Below are 19,105 nucleotides of genomic sequence, written 5' to 3'. Positions count from 1 at the left end.
TATACTAGGCTCTAAAGCAGAGAATAGACGTCAGGAGAATACGTATAACACACACACACACACACACACACACACACACACACACACACACGAACACGCACGTGTGCACACACATGCACGCGCACAGTGACGGTTTCTGCAATCACTACAACTGACCCTGATACAGTGACAATGTCACTTGCAATATCCCATTGGCCTTTCCTTTAGCCGGGGTTGAGCAATTTTGACATCAGCTCTTTCAACCACAATCTCCCAGAGGACAGCTGGCTCAAAATGTTCTGTGACCAGAACAGGTTGCTTACCTCAACAAGGGCAAACTATTTAAAAGATAACAACCACATCTGGCTCTTAGAGAAGAAACTTGTTTGACAACTGTCCCAATGCAGTGCATCTACAGTGTGCAGGAAGTGCCATCTAGGACTATGAAAATAGGGCAAGATCACTATGCCTTCCTGAAGGGAGAACTCAATGCATTTTCTTTCCTATTTAGGAAAAGATGTTTATTACCTGTAAGTGCACAGAGGTGTGGGCCTCATGGCCACAGTGATTGGTGATAAGCCTCTTTTCCTCATTTACATTGATAGCCAGCATTAGGGAAGATATACGCTTTTCATTTCATGGTTCAGAAAGAACACAGTATATGTATATGTGGTAGCAGTGGGTGGTTAATGAAATGGTCTGACAAACATAAGCTAATACATAATCATACCAGAATGTGACTGCAACACCTGTTCCTGCTTCACAGACTTCCAATTCTTAAGAAAAACTTACCACTCACAAGAAGTGAAGCCACTCCCGTTTAGACATCAATATGCTCCAAGGAAATTTTAGTCGCTGTTGGTGGTGGTGGTGTTGCAATCACTAAAGGGTGGCTATTTTAATGATATCAAATCTCTTTTGCTTATGTCCTAAGAGTAATGAAAACTTCACACATGCATGAAGCTCCAGTAATTATTTTAAACTGCCTTCTGTTGTCCCCCTGAGGAACACGGTGGTATTTGTTTGATGCAGTTTAATTAGTGTCAGGGTAATTAATGCTATGCTATCTACATGAGATCAAAACCCTTTCTTTGTAACATTCTGGTAACTAAGAACCAAGAAGGGGACGCGTTTCGAAAATGTCGTGGCATGGTGTGAACCTGAGTTCACCACTGAACTGAATGGCTCATCTCTTCCTCCCAGCCTCACCCAAAAGCCAAATCCAGTCTCTCCCAGGACAAGATCAAACCTGTCATACATTGAAACCAGTCGGAAAGGCATAAGATTCGGTGGCGGCTATGGAATTAAATTCTATTTTTATGGGCATAATCAAATTAACTAAAGCATTCACAGTCACCAGGCACCTTTTGCAGTGGTTTAATCTTTTAATAATGAAATGGTAAACTCCTGCACTAACAGAGAACTGGAGTCCCTTGTAAGCCGGGTGTCATACTGCCATGTGCTGATATATTTTTTCAAATAAAGGAATCATTTGGTTTAATGAATGAATGTGATTCTGCTTAAATGCCTGAATAAAATTTGCATTTAATTGTAGGTATAGATAGCCTCTCTGTTTGACAATAATGTTAAGAGAGGGGGAAAAGAAACAGAGATAGGCAAGGAGAGAAGTTAAACACACAAAAATTCCAGACACACACATAGCGTGCCCTGCCATAAATCCCTTTTAACTGTTTCTTTGGTAATAAGCAACGGCAATATAAATCTCCCAACACACAAACTCAAGCTGATCACAGGCTTAAGGAAATAGCTCCAGTTATCTTGACTGGATAAATTATTATACCCTAAAGGTTATTCCAGTTTCTAATAAAGCACGGTAGCTAACAAACAAAAATAAAAAGACCAACCATTCTCTTTATTTTGTAACAGACAACATTACAGGCTACATGGGATCAGCACAACGACACTGAATTTATTTAAAGTCTCAAAAACGCACTGTGCAATGTTCATTTTAGAATAAGGCTGGTGCTTCAACACAAAGAGGAGGACCAGCATTAGACTAATAGTCTTTTTATAGTAAGGGGAGAGTTAATGGCACATATCTACAAAATAAACGGGACTGTCTGGAAGTCAAGCCAAATGGATTTTGTCCATTGCATAAGTACAAAGAATGAAAATAAGCTGTGTACACCACAGGAAATGAATAGATGGCTGCACCTCTAAGGGGGCAAATGCCCAGTCGGCTATAGTTATGAAATTGTGCCTGTATCCATCAGTGGCCGAAATTAAGGTTAATGTTATATAATGAAATCTTTCTAGAAATGTTTACTTAGGCTGTTGGCAGGTGACAACCCAACAGGGCTGGTGCTGAAGGCGTCTCCTTTAGGTCTTTCATTATGAAATGCCTTCTGGGAATCAGCTGACTAGCCAAATACTTTTTTTTTTTTTTTTTACATCTTTGGTTCTGCTTTCTATGAGTTAGTTGTTTATCAATTAAGGTGATCAACACAAGCGAGTCAGCTCACAGCAGAAATACAGTAAAGTAACCTCTAGGAGCCCTGCAGTAAGAACCGTGTGCAAAGTTCAACAACTGTGAAGGAACTATTAAGGAGGACACACAAACAAGTGACCTTGACTGACAAGCGCACTTCATTCCAGCAATAAACAGCGGTGCTGCTGATAACTGCTCATTGGCGCAGAGAGTAATTACCTATCTGTCAGCGTTGCTGGTGTGTGCGAAATAGTATAAATGAAACATACATAATGTGTGGCAATAATATCGGGCATGCAGAACCTAATGCATTATCATCATTCTCGGGACCCAGGTTTATGTGGCTGCCACCACTGAGTAAATGCCTCCTAGCCATGATAATTTCATTCTAATCTCTCTTCCATATTATAATTTTCATTGCTAAAAGATACTAAGGAGCAATACGTTTCAATCAAGGGCTAAATAGAACACGACCTGTAACTGGCTATTTTATACACCTATATATTTTTTCTTTCGAAAATTTTAGTCAATTTATGAAGAGATGGGAATAAGCTATAAATTTCTGGGTGACAAACCCTGTCTGTGCCAATGTCACCGTGTCTGGAGATGGGTGCAGGAGGCCTAGGGAAGGGTCAGCAGCTTTACTTGCTATTTTTTTCAACAACAACAAAAACATTCATCTTTTGAAACTCCCATTCTGTTCTGAAACAGAAGGTTAGAATGCATTTTGAATAAAATAGCTTCCATTGAAAAAAGACAAACAACCCAGTTTCTAAGATAAATGATCTTCATTTACTTAAATCTCTTAACAACAACATAACCGAAGCACAGACATCTTCTGCATAGGCACATATTCTACTCTGATAAAGCTGGCCAGCTCTCGAATGTCTGACTGTTTTATTAGCCTTTAATGTAAATTTCATCTAATGACAGTGAAATCCTATTTTTAAGACCATGTAAAAGGAATCAACAACACACAGGTAGCCAAGAGGCCATCATGACTGGCACCTCTCTCCAGAATGAATGTTACAGCCTGCCAGGTAGAGGCCAAGCGTCTGGAAACACAGCATCCCAAACCACCTACAGAATCAGTTGCTGTATTACTAGCTATATCCAAAAGGGGGAAAAAGATGGACAAACACTCAGAAAACAAATCTAATCTGCACAGGGAATTGTTTTAATTGCTCTAGTTCTCCTCTTTATAGCAAAATAGTATATTTTGGAAACTTTAGGCAAACCTGAATAATTATTGCAAAGTCTATTTCCTACTGGGGAAAGGTTTTTTTTTTAATTGATTGGACAACATTTCCTGTCAAAAAATTACAGAAGTGAATGATTTTGATTATAGAAGGACTCTCTCAATTCCTGGCCTTTTGTTTGCTGATTTCTCAAAGTGGTTTTCTTGAGTTAACCTTGTGAACAATAAATAGCCCTAGAGAGTCATCAAACCATACACAGGACTCAAGTTTTGTAGTGTTCTCCTTAATGTTTTATGGGCTTCTCTTTCTGTATTTCTGGTCAAAAGAAAAAGGAAGAAATAACACATATTAAAGTTGCTTAGGGATGTGATATGTTAGACCTCAAAGACACACTTCTGTTTGAAAGAAGAAAGCCAGAGGGTATCTTTAATACAAAATAAAAATTTATTTAAGTTTGTCATATCATGACATTAAACAGCTTTCTACTTGACTGTGTCGCAGCCACCTTGATTGTATTGCCAGCCTGGCCTGGAAAGGATTTTAGCCAAATTGCAAGTCATTCAACCAAAGCCAGAATTCAACATATTAATTAAATCTGATATATCAATAATACCTACAAACTACAGAGATACATCTCATTCATCTCAGTGGCTTCCATTTGATCCACATAATACTGTTTGTCTGAGTAACTTGTCTTTCTTAATGTGTAACATTACATGTGCTTTTCATGAGGGTTTAAGAATACAGCACTTCCCAGAATACAGACAATTTTCAGGGAGTGATATAATCTTACTTCATTGATTCTAAGAAGGGCATGTCATTTGTACATGTTAATCTTACTGAAAAGCTTCTTATATTCTCAGAATGCCAAGTAGTAAGACCAAGAGGGGCCCTTCATTGTATCACCAAAGCATCTTCTTCAGCTCTTGTACTCAAGGCAATACAGTAGTTCACCCTCCTTCTTGTAGCTGTGAGGAAGGTCTGTTACATGCTTATCTTCAAGTATTCCACAGCACAGTGACCATATCTTAACAAAATATCTGACCAAATAATAAACTCATTTTATGTTAACATATAGGTTCTGTACGCATGCCATAAAACCTCTAGTTAACTGATTGAATCAACAGTTAGTTGACTAGTGTGTGTGTGTGTGGGGGGGATCAACTACATAGGTATACTGACTGTATTAGGACCATTAAGCACCTTGTATTGAACTAAATGTGACATTTATCTCCAGGCCCTAATCAGTAATTAAAAATCACAGACAGGCTGACGGTTCACAACCTAGGAGTTGGGCAGAAAGCTAAGGGACCCTAACTCATGTCCAGCTCCTGCAGAAGGACAAGCAGCCACCCTCCAGCTGAGAAGCACTGCATAGACGAAAGTGTGTGGGGGCCTGTGTGTCACTGCTCTGGTGTGTGGTGGTGGTAAATACAGCAAGAACCCGGGGAGAGTGTAATACAGTGTTCAAAACAGTTTGGAGAAGGGGAGTGATCACCTTCCATTATTTCTCGAATGTTATAAGAATATTTATGTACAATAAGATTAGAATTCACTTTGCTGACTGCTTACTCACATACCAGAACACTGCTATTGTGAATTTTTTCACATTCATTCTCAGCACCTAAAATAAGACTTTTTAAAATGAATATGTATTGAACAAATGAATGAAATAAACCAGTAAGTAAATGAACAGTAGTCTCCAGAGAAGATTATCTATAAAAAGAAAATATATATCCTAACTTGATGTTTCAAAGTCTATACCTCCTTACCCACCCCTCCCCGCAAAAATCTCAAAGTGTTAAGCACAAAGCACTCTCTTTAACACGAAATCTTGTAAGATATTTTGGGGAAAGAGTTAATAAAGTTATTTGGAATTGATGGTTTTATAGTTAAATATACTTTTAAATTAGAAATTAATTTTTAATATATGGCTTGGTGAAGATAAGAGTGAGATATGTAAAGTGTAGTTGCCTTTGGTGTAGGCAATATACTTGATTAATTTGGAACAATTTAACAGTGAAAGATTAATTAAGAATTTCATCCAGTACAGGCCATCTTTCTTTTCCAATTACATCCTTTTAAAGCCATCATAACTGTTTTAATAATTGCACAGAAAATGCTAGAAAGTATCAAGATAATATAGCAATTCAGCCAGAACAGTCAAAGTCAGGAACGTGGCATTTTAGTATGTTGAGAATTTAACAATGACATGTGTAGATAAACTCTCTGCATTTAACAACAGCTTACTATAACCCAGCAGGTCTACACTGAGCCTGATATTTTTATTTACATAAGAATCACCTTTTTTTTTTTTTTTGGTTTTTTGAGACACGGTTTCTCTGTGTGTAGCTTTGGTGCCTGTCCTGGATCTCGCTCTGCAGACCAGGCTGGCCTCAAACTCACAGAGATCCGCCTGGCTCTGCCTCTCGGGTGCTGGGATTAAAGGCATGTGCCACTGCTGGCAAGAATCACTTTTATTAGGCACTTACTAAAATACTTTGCTGAAAAATGAAAACAGCATTAAGGACCCTCTAAATAAATATTATTAGATCCTAACCCATAACAGTTAGGAAATGTATCAGAACTAAAATGGAGTCACTTGTGTCAACCCTACCGAAAAGAAACAAATTAATAATGAACTGAAATGCTGTTCCAGAAGGGTGAGCATGAATGACTGTGTGCAAAGAACAACTAACAATGGTCTCTGGTAGAATCACAACCTTGTGCAGAGGCTACCTCAGTCCTCCTCTAAATGCTACCGCAACGACAACAGCTCCACACCCATTTGCTGAATCCTGAACAGACACTGCCTTTGGTATTGATCTTTGTAGTCATGGATTATTTCAGACTATCTTATACCATCCTCCCCAGCATACGCTTGCAGTGCTCATCCATTCCCAAATATTCTTTGGAGGCTCCTCTGTGACTGTTATCAGGTGGCAGAATCGCCTTTGAAGTGAATAGATCAAGTTAAGCTGTAACATTCACCTTAACTCAGGAAAATTTGAGGGTGTGGAGTTGAAGTTGAAGTTAGGGGTTCACGGTAAAGGAAACTATAAAACCTTGAGTAAAACATGCTGAATGTCAATTATAATGAAGGAAAGTTTAAACTTTAAGTGCTTTTCTTATACGCACTCTAGGAAGCTATTCTCAATGCACCAATTTTTCCACAGGGTCCTTGAGAAGTTATTCATAATTTAAGCACTACTTCCTAATGTTTTGGACCTTGGAAATCCGGTCCCTAATTGTAATGGAGTAGAATTAATGGTCAAAGGTTTAAGCAAATTTCCCTCGCTTGTCTGGTTTCTGATATGAAAACTGTAGCAGGATATTGTGGGTGCTTCAAGACTGCAGAAACAAACAAGGCCCCTCATATTGCTATCAGCTGCAGTTAATAAGGAGGACTATATCCCCATTGGAACAGTAAAACAGTAACAACAAAGTGGCTGTTATAATAAAGAGCCCATCCCCCATCACCAGCAAGATCAGGAAGACCAGAGTCTAGTTTCTTAAGCTTTTCATGCTAGGTCATGGCTTTCCTCCGAATTTCATTCATCCCTTAGGTAACATAGCAACAGCTCTCACTGCCACATAGAAAAGAAGAGCCAAGACCACTGTTCCTGGGAAAATTTTCTTACAGAGGAAATTTAGATTGCTATTAAAAGTGAAAACAGGACTAGTATGCTGGCATTGCAATGGAGTAATTAGTCCATCAATGCTCCCCCCCCATACCTTACAGAACTAAAATTGGTAATCGAAAACCTGACTAGCTCAGCTTTAAACAATAACACATTTGTGGTGGTTTGAATGAAAATTTTTTTTCTGCATGCACATATGTTTAAATATTTGGTCTCCAGTTCGTGGAACTGTTTGAGAAAGATAGGAAGGTGTGGCCTCTTTAGAGGAGGTGTGTCACCGGGGTAGGCTTTGAGGGTCAAAGAGACTAGCACTGTTCCCAGTGTGTCCCTCCCTCCTGCTTGTGGATAAAAATGTGAGCTCTCAGCACCATGCCTGCCTGCCTGTTGCCATGCTCTATGATGATCATGGACTCTAATCCTCTGGAACTTTGAGCCCTAAATTAAATGCTTTCTTATATAAGTTGCCCCGGTCATAGTATTTTATCACAATAGAAAAGGAACTAAGACAGCGTGAGTATGCATTTAAAATCTGCAGGCGAAGAACTTAAAGAGCAGATATTGCACTACATATCTGCATGGCCAACAACTCTTCCAGAGGAAAAGCGAGTCTGGAAACAGCACAAAGAAGCTTTCACTCTTAATGAAGTTCATTTTCATTCAGTATTGATCAATGCTAGAGAAGTCAACAAGGTGGATATGGGAGCTAACAGTATCTTCCAAATTCCAGAGTCTAATAAGCCCCAGTATGCTTGCTTAACTGATGGCCACAGACTGTGACAGCTCATAGTCAATCAGATTTCTGTTTGTACAGGTCATTTCCACGTTCCTTCTCATTTAAAAGCGCAGGCAAATTTTTCTGGGAGAACTTACTGCATACTGGACACATTAAACTAGGCTGGTATTCCTTCTCTCCCTTCTTTTCCTCACTCCCTTTAGTTTTCTTTCTGAATTTTTAAATCACATATGAAGGTTGGAGACTACCATTTGGGTGCAGAGTGTCAAAATCAAGTCATCAGGCTAGCTGGCCCATGGTCCTTTCTTTTGAGTAAACAAAGACCTTATATATTTTATTGACTATTGCCACTTTCAAACTCAATAAATCCAGCTGCAAATGCAACTTATAATCAGAAGCTCACACTGGGAACTGAATTCCCCTGTCATCTCAAATGAAGTTTTCCAAATGACTATCATAGCAGGATACCCCTGGGTAGTCACTTAATACCTTACCGCTTTCCTTTGGTACTCTGTAAAAGCAAAAACACTTTTGTTTGTACATGACACCCTTAAAGAAAGAAGTCTCCCATGGAAATCCACTAAGATAGTAATAAAACATTTAATAAATGTAATGTTGGTATCAGAATAACTGGTCATTTGAGTTCATCCTTCATGCCCTATCCTCCCAGTCAGCCAGCTGATATGTAAACTGAGTGCTTTGCAGTAAGTGACAAGATAATTGCAATAATAATAACATAAAAAATAATAATAACTGATAATTCAATAAAGTAATAAATAACATATTATTAATCAAAGTAGTAATAATTTATAATCCAAATACAATAATATTAACATAATTAACAACATAATAAAATAATGATTCATTTGCAAAGCTTCCATGAAAGATAAGAAAGAACAAAATATATGTGAGCACAGTCAAAGGGGCCAAATTATTTTGTGGTTATTGTGAACCAGTGAAATGATACTTTTGAACTGATAATTACAAGCTTAGCTAGAGTTTCTGAAACAGTTCTACAAGTTCACATTCGATGTTGTAATTAAGATTTTTTTTCCTTTTTTGTGTGTGGCTGCAGGAATTGTAATTATAACATTTAAATTAAGCATTACTTTTATGAATTAATTTTCCAGTGGAAATTAATAATATTTTTGAAATAAGAATTAAAATATTCTTTATTATTGAAGGTACCTGTGTATATATTATGTCCTCATTTGCTTTCTGTTACTGTAATAAAATATTACGATCCAAAGCAAAGCCACTAAGGTAAGAGTTTATTTTGATTTGCAGTTCAGAAGAGAGTCCATAAGGGCAGGGGAAACAAGACAGCAGGTGAGCGGAGCATGAAACTGAAAGATCACATTCTTGGATACAAAGAAGAGAGAGATCTAGAAGTGAGGTGAGGTCATAAATTCTCAAAGCCCACCCCCAATGACCTACTTCTTCCAGGAATATTCCACCTCCACAAGATTCAACCTCCCCAAATAGCATCACTAACCTAGGACGAAGTGTTCAAACACATGAGACTACAACAGACATTTCTCATTCAACCCACCATATACTATATTGATTCAAATTCTATTCAATGTTAAAACACTGGAATTACTAGTAAAAGTCTCAATCATACATACTAAAATCATAGTAAAAATATTTTGTCCTTCCATGAAGCTGAGACATATATCTGCCTCATATAATCATTCTCCTCTATACATTCCTCACCACTTCCTTGTCTCCATCCACAGAAAAAAATGTGAACTCATCTAATCCTGGACCAGAGTGATTCAGCATGTATGGTTTATGTCATTCCAATGGGTAAAGCTGATCTCCAGAAAGTGAAGCAGTGGGGATTCCTTCTTGGTTACAGACTAGGGAAGGTCCTGTAGATATGTGTTCTACAAAGATATTGGCTTGGGTGGACCATCACTTGCTTGTTTAGTGAGGAAGAGTCCAGTAGTGAATATTCCGTAAGCCCTTTCAGCTGCAAATGCCTGGCCTCATTTTTCTGGCCAGTTGAAGCAATTATACATTTGATATTTAGATTCCAATATTTCTACATTGTGTCTTATTTATTAATTATTTCTGAATTATATGGATTAGAGAGAGGAGAAAAGAAACTAAAACTTCTTATCATATGGAGACGTATGTATAAATGTAGAATTTAATATATTGCATATATTCAATCAAGTATTGTCTACATTTCTACTCAGAATGTATATAAATGTATTAGTAGAATGATGAAAATCTAGACATCCAGACATCTAGAATTACTAAGATTTTTAATCAAAATATGGAATATTTTTTGTAATTATTATGCTGATGTCTTATAAAGATGCAATCCACTCTCAAACATAATAGAAGTGAGATTCCTTAGAGCTAATATAGATGCAACCATAATTCATGTAACAAGCTTAAGAAAAGACATAAATCTTATGAGTAATGTATAGCCTTTCAAAGACAAAATCAGAAAAAGCAAAATCAACTTAGTTCTCTCCCAGAAGCCTTTGAGACTGGTGAAGATAAAACAGTAGTAACCATGACTTCACTCCTGAGTTGTTTTCACTGTGTTGACTTTTATTTCTCTAGCACAGCTTCATCTCTTGTTACACTATATGAGGCATTTATGTGTCTGCATTTTTGATTGGTTGTATCATGCCACAGTATTCAGTGGACATTTTTGTGTGGGACGCATCAAGCTGAGTTCCAGTTCATCTTGCTGAGGGTGACCTTTCAGCAGGGAACAGCCATGCAGATTCCACCTCCGGGATTGCTCTGCTCTCAGAATCAGCCCTTGTGATTCTGGAATGGCATCATTTCTACCAGTTGCCCCCAGCGAAGTCAGTGTCAGCAAAGCTTTGGCCAGGTCAGTGGTGCATTTTGTCAAAGACCGTAGCACAAATACACAAACTCTTGGGTGCCCAAATCGCTAGTGTAATTGTATACTATTGGCATATAGCCTAGGCATATCTATCTATCTATGGGAGTTAAATAGTCTCCAGGTCAATTTTAATACCCACTACAGTGTTATGCTATATTTTGTTTGGGAATGCTGAGAAGGAAAATGCATATGCTTAGTAAAAATGCATAGTTGTACAAAAGGAGAGATTTCATTATGACGTTTTCCACACATACATTCGAAAATATTTTGTTAGTATTCTTGAGTATAAAGCTGCAGATATGGAGAACCAACTGCAATTTTAAAACACTAATCCTCAAAGTCCAGTAGCATCAAACTGTTCCTAATCTCCTAAATACTCTCTGGATTTTGTCTTTTCTAGTCCTTTGCTCACTCAGTTGCCTTTGGTTTGGGGTCATTTCCAACAGACTCATCTTGCAAGGCCAAATACCCTTCATTCCCAATCATGGAGGAAATATGTCAGGACAGCTCCTAAGCATCCATTTGGTTTTCTCTCATAAACTCTCCTTACATTTTCAATTTCTCCCACCTCTTTCTTTTCTTTCAACTCTGTTAGTGGTTTGTATTTGTTATGACAATTACTACTTTACTTTCAGAAACTTACTGATATATTACTATAGATCTATAGTGAATGGCCATAGCAGTAACTCAGTAAGTTTTATGAATGGCTAGATCAATAATGAATAAAAGATCAATATGGAAAGATAAGTACTAAAAAAAATGTAGGTGAAGCTTGCAAGCTTGTTTTAATTCATATAATTATATATTAAATTTATATGTATAATATATAATACATAAAGGGCACTATAAAAAGATGAAATCGTACTTTCATATTTAAAATTATTTAAATTACCAAAAGAGCTCAACTAGAAGGAAGTATCTAAGTTCTAGCAGTTTATAACAGGAAAACTCATGACCTTAAAGAACAAATCTGCAAAAAGTTTTCTGCCGCCGGGCGGTGGTGGCACAGGCCTTTAATTCCAGCACTCAGGAGGCAGAGCCAGGCAGATCTATGTGATTTCGAGGCCAGCTAGATCTATGTGAGTTCGAGGCCAGCCTGGGCTACAGAGTGAGTTCCAGGAAAGGCACAAGGCTACACAGAAAAACCCTGTCTCAAAAAATTAAAAAAAAAAAAGTTTTCTGCCGTCATCAAGCACTTTTTCCACTGTTACAGCAAGCTGGACATAGAGAGGGAGTACATTACAGATGTCTCATTTCTGTTCTGTTCTTATAAGAGGTGAAAAGCACCATTGTGGCTAATGTGAAACAAAGGAGTGAGGCAAAGTTTCATTTTCAAAGTGTTCAAAGTTTACTCCACCACAGAACTATCGTGGAGAGGCTACTATTCATCATCTCTTCTACCAGCTCATCACAGAGATTTCTAGAACATCTGGGATAGCAATCGCTGAAAACCAAGTCTCTCTCGGTCTATACAATCTACTGGACTGAAAAGGGATCTCACAGCATAAACTACCTGGCACCGTCCCTAGCTGGTGGCTCCACCATCAAGTACTAGTCACCACAGTACCCATCATGGCACAACAGAGAAGATAAGGGGCCAAGGAAAGGCTGTCTGGCCAAGGTTAGTTTTGCCATCTGTCCCTTTCTGAAATGAGACCCTATCTTAGAGAACATGGTCAAAGCTTGCAGAAAAAGATGCTTCCAGGCACAACTACACTGAGCCCTGTCAGTGCAAGACACATAGCTCTCACCTCAAAGGGAATACGAAACAGTTTACTCAGGAGCCAAATATGAGTCATCAAGTTCCAGCATACAGAATCGTATTACTTCCAATTGCAAGGTCCAGTGTGGCAGCTGTTTCATGAAGTCCTTACAGTTACGGAGGAAGGGCAATCACAAATCAAAGCACTTCTCAAATACGTTGGTGGAGGCATCGGGTACATGGGTTACAGCAAAGTGGGTGTGTCTCTTCAAGGCCTTTGGATACTACTTGAGTACATTCTTAGCTTTTTGGTTGGTGGACATTAACGGAAGAGTTCACTTGTTAGTCAGAAAGATGTTGGTCACACACAAAGATGAACATAAAGTGACTAGTAAGAGGGCTAAAGGCAGTCCAAGGCAAATTGTAACTAGACTCTGGACCTGCAATATTGCAGTTCCCCATCCCTGAAGTTCTGACAGTTACTCAGCTTTGCAAAGGTCCAGTGGAAGCTGAGGTTCTTTCCAGCAGCTGTTGTCCCAGCCCAGCCCATTTTGTCTCTTACTCAACTTGAACTCTTCATTGCCTTTCAGGAGGACAGAAATCAGAAGGCCATTCTAAATTCTAAATATTCTTACGATATGCTTTTCTTTTAGAAAACAATGTAGGATTTGATCTGAATTTCCCAAATATGCCTTTCTCAGAAGGCCATCTACTCAGCCATCTAATCAACAATGCTAATTGCAATTTACAATGTGCAATGTAGCATGTGCTAATTGTCTTATTGTAGCACTTTCAATACAGCAGATTAAGAATTATTTCTGTCTTGGTGGCTATGTTTCATTTTCATAAATATTTTAAAACTGATTTCACGGCCAGTCCTTAATTCCCTCTTCTGTGCTGTCGTTGTCCTTCACATCACTGTTCTTTCGGGGATTAAATGCGATGATAAAGAGCGGAGCAGAGCCCGTCGCTCAGCACAGGCACGTGGTGACAATTAAGGGGATCATAGCCGGAAGCAGCAACCAGAGGCATCAAAATGTATTAGCAGCATGTGTAGCTGCTTAAGCCCGCCTCCTCTTTTACAAGTTAGAATCTCCTTGAAATTTAAACCCTAAAACTCCATAAATAGGGATTCACTGTTCTACAGAAATAGCACCCAGAGGACAAAAATATCGATACATCAGTAGTCCTTGAAAAGAAAACACTTATCTGGAACTCACAATGTTAGCACTTAGAATCTGGATCTCAGAACACAAACAAACGGGCTTGCCCGGGGCAAGTTCTCTACCGTTAACACAACACTAGCGTCATCACATCACTGCTGGAAGATAGATAGCGTCTTCTGTGATAACGGTTCATGAGTGATTGCCACTTTATTTTCTGGTTTTGAATTTGCGTTTTGAAAGGCCTTGGTTTTGTTTGTGACTGTGGCTCCAGTTCCAGAATGGGCACGTAACAGCCTATCATATATATTTGTTGAATGAGTTTTTGAGTGCTTATGAAAGTAAATATATTGTTCTCCTTTGTTCATATGTAATTACATAAGCATGTACACATAGCTACATGCATTTCTCCATATATATATACACATACACCCACATACATGCATTTTACATGTGTGTGTATCTTACAAATCCAAAACTTTATGTAAATAACTTTCCAGACTTAGTTATAAAAGACAATATTAAACAGAAAGTAAAATCTGATGAGAATATTTTGACATATGCACATGGGAAAGTAATATGCTGACAAGTCCACAGCACTTTGCATATTATGCTATTAATACATATTATTTCTGATAATGTTTATGCTTGTGTTGATTGGGCTTTCTCAACTGTAAGCTCCTTGAGGATTTTTATTTGTCTTTAATTGATCATACCCAAGCACTTGAATATAATATCCATTGAATAATGGATAGATGGTAAATTAATTAATAACTAGTACTACTGAACAAATTGCCAGAGTAGAATTTGAGACCTGTCAAATGATCCAGGGCCAGATACAGCCTTCCAAAGTTTAAAAGTAAATTTCAAATGAGCCACATTAATATCCAGAAGTTTTAACTGATTGCTAGAACCAAGTCCAGTACTGTTAAAAGAATACAGTGAAGTGTAACATGGCCAAACCTAAAATTCTTAATACTCACCCTGCAATCAAATATTATAAAGTACTCAAGAAAGTAGCCAATTCTATATACCCACAATTGAGGGGGGACGAAATGAGTAGATGGAGATGTTTATACAGCATTTGTTCAGTTGCTTTCCATTGATTCCCCTAAGTGGTAGACACAAAGAAGTGGAAAGCTTTAAAAACAGAAGGTGAAGTAACTGTGGGGAAGAGAGTACTGGGAGAGACTAGGAACAGATCCGTTCAGTGCTGCAGAAAATGAATGTACTCGATGAAATAGTAAGAGAAATTACCACAAAGGAAGAAAATGAGTTTTAAAAAAGCTTAGCGTCAGAGTGACGCTATCTAGTGGGATAGTGTGAACAATCTAAGCAATACAAATGACTAGAAGACCAAAAGGACAGAGCAGGAGGGGACACACAATTTTTCAGGGTTATAATTATGATTAGGGTTGTAAACTCATATATCCTCTTTTTATGCATTATACTATCCCACAAAAGTTGAATTTTGGAACGAAAAAACATCAGGTGCCAGCAAGATGGCTCAGCAGGTAAAAGCGCCAACCGCCAGGCCTGGTGACCAGAGCTCCATCCCCAAGAGCCACAAGGTGCATGGAGAAAACTGATGCCTGCAAGCTGCCCTCTCAGTTCCTCCACAATGCCTACCTGATGCAATGTCCAACACACTAAACATACATGCAGAGCAAATAAAGAGAACTTTTGTTATCCATATTTCACACATAAGGACACGTCTTTCCACATACGTTAAGTGGTGTTGTGCTCAAATTCACCGGAGTCCTACAAAGAAACAAAATTCAAATCCATATGGTCTGGCTTCAGCAGTCCTACTTTTAACAATTACTTCACATGTTCTCTTTATCATCTACGCAATGGACAAAGAATCAGTGCTTGAAACATAGACAGAAGCCAGAAATGCCCCTTTTAAGCCAACTGTGATTTTAAATACAAAGAAATTTATTGTGGTGTTGTAAAGAATATCAATTGAGAGGTTTGTGGGAGCCCATCTAGGCTTCCTAGTGGCTTTACTGAGCAGGACTGCATAAGAGGATGATTTGATCACAGACGGGCCTGAGTACCAGGTGTTTGTAAGGGTCTACACTTGGCTGTACCTACTAGTAAGGGGGCGGTCCTTTGCCCCTCCACTTAACATTGTTATAAATAGCCCTTTGAAATAAAGTTGTGGGCCAGTGGATAAGAATCCAGGCCCACCCAAGGCTATCCTGCATTTCTCTCTGTTTCTCTCCCCCTCTTTATTTCTATCTAAATCTTCTTTCCCTCATTCCTCAAGAGAACCTGGGATAAATAAATGTGAGAGCTGGTCTCCCACAGAGGTTTTAGAGATAGCTGCCAGTACAGTGCTGGCCTCATAAGTTTAAAGATGTTAGTTTGGTTCACAGTCTCTATATAAGAAGGCACTTGTGTTAGCATGTAAGGGGAGAAGAAAAGAATCCCTGGAGTTCACTGAGCAGGCAGCCTAGCCTAATTAGCAAGCCCCAGGTCACAGTGAGAGTGAGAGACCCTATCGCTACAACCAAGGTGGACAGTTCCTAAAGAATGACATGCAAGGTTGACCTCCGGCCTCTACACACATACCCATACACATACAGGTGGACATATGTGCACATACACACATAACAAATAATATCACCAACTTCTCATCATTCACGATCCAGGATGATGTGGATAAATGTGAGAAAATGCATAACCCAACTGGCAAAAAAAAAAAAAAAAAAAAGAAGAAGAAGAACATCCTGGCCTTCAAATCAGCATGGTTTGCCACTGAGCCATGGACTCAATCAATGGGAAAAGTGCATCTGTGGATGAACGTGCATGTGGGATTTCCTGAAGTTTTATTTCAAGTGAAAATCAAGTGCACCCACAAACCCGTATTGTCAGCAATCTGACTCCTACTTGGGACTGGAGGGTTCTTGCTGACAACATCAAACCCTGCTTGTCCTTTGTCACATATGTGCTTCCCCTGCAAACTGCCAGTGACTTGTCAGAATTGATCAGGAAGTCTTAGGTCATCCCTCAGTGACAGACTGGTCTCGACACAACAGTGTCCCATTTCTGGTTCTGTGTCACATACCGTATGAAACATGATGTCCCTATCACCCTGCTCTCACGATGGATGGCTGCACACAAAGATGATGTTAGTTTTTGAATGTAAAAAAAATCAGTAGGGTAAACTCAACACTTAACCATTTTAAACAATTATTTAGTCATAACGTTGCAGAGAGAATGGATGCTGTAAAATGATGTAGAATCCCTTCTCACTGTATTATGAATAAACTGTCAGATTCCTAGTTGAGAATTAAACCCCCCAATCTAGGAATAGAGAAAGGGGGCATTTTTAGTGAATGACCTGAGGCTCTGATGCTCTGAAGGTTTCCTGCCAGTAACTTAAAGGCTGGAAATCTGGAAGTATCTTTGTTGGAATGTATTAGAAGTTAGGATTTGTGTTACACTTCAAAGACCTCTATTGTTGAACATACTGGGCATCTTATTACATTAGTCCCCTCTCCTCCAGCTTCATAATTTCCACAGTCTCGGCTATCAGTGCTTAATTGTGGTCTGAAAATATTGAATGGAATATTACAGGAATAATTCATGAATTTTAAAATATATACTGTTCTAAAAAACTTGATGAAATCTCATACCATGGCATTCTGCATTCAGTTTCACCTGGCTCAGGAATCACCCCTGTGTCCTGTGTATCCACGCGGTATGTCCTACCCACCTGTCCATTAATGGTGATTAACTACAACACTTGCGTTCAAAGAATCCTTCTTTTGTAGCTTAACACTACTTCACAGTGTTTACATGAATCAGCTCACTCATCATCTCAGATGATGATAACCTCCAGAAGGGTGGGTGTTACAATCAGATGTTATGAAAGAGACAGACCACACTCACATAACTTTCATTACAGTCTATTGTTACAGTAATTCTACTTTGCTACTGTTATTCTTAATTTTTCACTGTGCCCAATTCATGAATTAAACTTTATTGCAAATATGTATATATAAGATAGAACAGTGTATGCAACGTTCAGTACTGTTTATAGTTTCAGACATTTCGTGGGTCTTGGAATGTATTCCTAACCAATAAAGAGGAACTATTGTGTTTGTTTATTTAAATTCTTATTTTATTTATGGGTTGCATTTTTTTTCAATGTTGTAGGTTGAACACAGCACTTTGGACATGCCAGATAAGCATTCTGTTCTTGAACTATATTGCTAGCATTTCGATTTTTTAAAATTTCATTTTAAAATTAGTAATACCTAGTACAATATAAACACTATGTAAACTCCAACTTGAGGAAACAGTAATGTGAAATGTGCACAATCAATACAGACACAATTCTACCACCCAGTCCCCCGTCCCTCCCCGTCACTGTTGTATCCTTCCTTCCCAATGACTCCCCCTTCCTCCTGATCTCATGCATTCTCTTGCCCAGCCCTCTCCTTAAAGCCCCTTTCTTTCATCTCATGGGTCCCTTTCTAATTTCCTAGTTGACCCCACACTTGTTTCCACACCTTTAGAAGGGTTTGTGTATGAGAAGAGAACAGGTATATTTGTCTTTCTGAGTCTGGGATACCTCCCTTAACACAACATTTTCCAGTTCCATCTATTTTCTTGCAAATCATTCCACTTTCCTTCATAACTAAATACAATTCCATTGTGTATATGTACCCCATTCCTATTATCCACCCATCTGTTGATACACACTTGGGCTGACTTCACGTCCTTGCTATTGTGAATAGGACAGCAATGAACATGGACAAACAATGTGTAGTATGATGCAGAATTCTTTGGGCATATTCCCAGGAGTAGTAACACTGGGTCCTTTTGGTAGATCGGTTTTAGTTGTTGGAGAAATCTCCACACTGATTTCCACATTGCCTCAACTGATTTATACTCCTACCCTCAGTGGCTAAAGGTCCCACTTTCCCCATATTTTTATCAGCATTAGCTGTCATTTCTTTTTGAGCCTACTATGTTTAAATTTTTTAACATTCTAGGAGGTAGAGAGATGGCTTAGCTGTTAAGTGTGCTTGCAGCTTTTCCAGGGGATCCTGGGTTTGTTCTCTGCCCCCAAATACAATAACTCACTCCTACCTATACCGCTAACTTCATGGGATTTGTGCCTTTTTCCTGACTCTGGTGGTACCCCTATACATATGGCAGACACACACAATTAATTTAATTATTCTCAAATTATTTATTTTTATTTATGTTGTTTAAGTGGTGTGTGTGTGTGTGTGTGTGTGTGTGTGTGTGTGTGTGTATGTGTGTGTGTTTAGAGAGATGTGAATACAGGTGCTCTAGAAGGCCTAAGGCACTGCATCACCTTGGAGCTGGAGGTACAGGTGATTGTGG

At 38.6% G+C, this 19,105-nt stretch overlaps 1 protein-coding gene across 1 annotated transcript in view; it reads right to left on the bottom strand.

Moving 5' to 3' along the window:
• Positions 1–19,105, bottom strand: part of LOC131903458 (cytochrome P450 7B1) — a 175,369-nt gene that overhangs the window by 101,637 nt on the left and 54,627 nt on the right. The gene's annotated exons all lie outside the window — the stretch shown is intronic.

Source organism: Peromyscus eremicus, chromosome 2, assembly GCF_949786415.1.
Source record: "Peromyscus eremicus chromosome 2, PerEre_H2_v1, whole genome shotgun sequence".
NCBI lineage: Eukaryota > Metazoa > Chordata > Mammalia > Rodentia > Cricetidae > Peromyscus > Peromyscus eremicus.
This window is presented reverse-complemented; position numbering and strand designations above follow the sequence as displayed.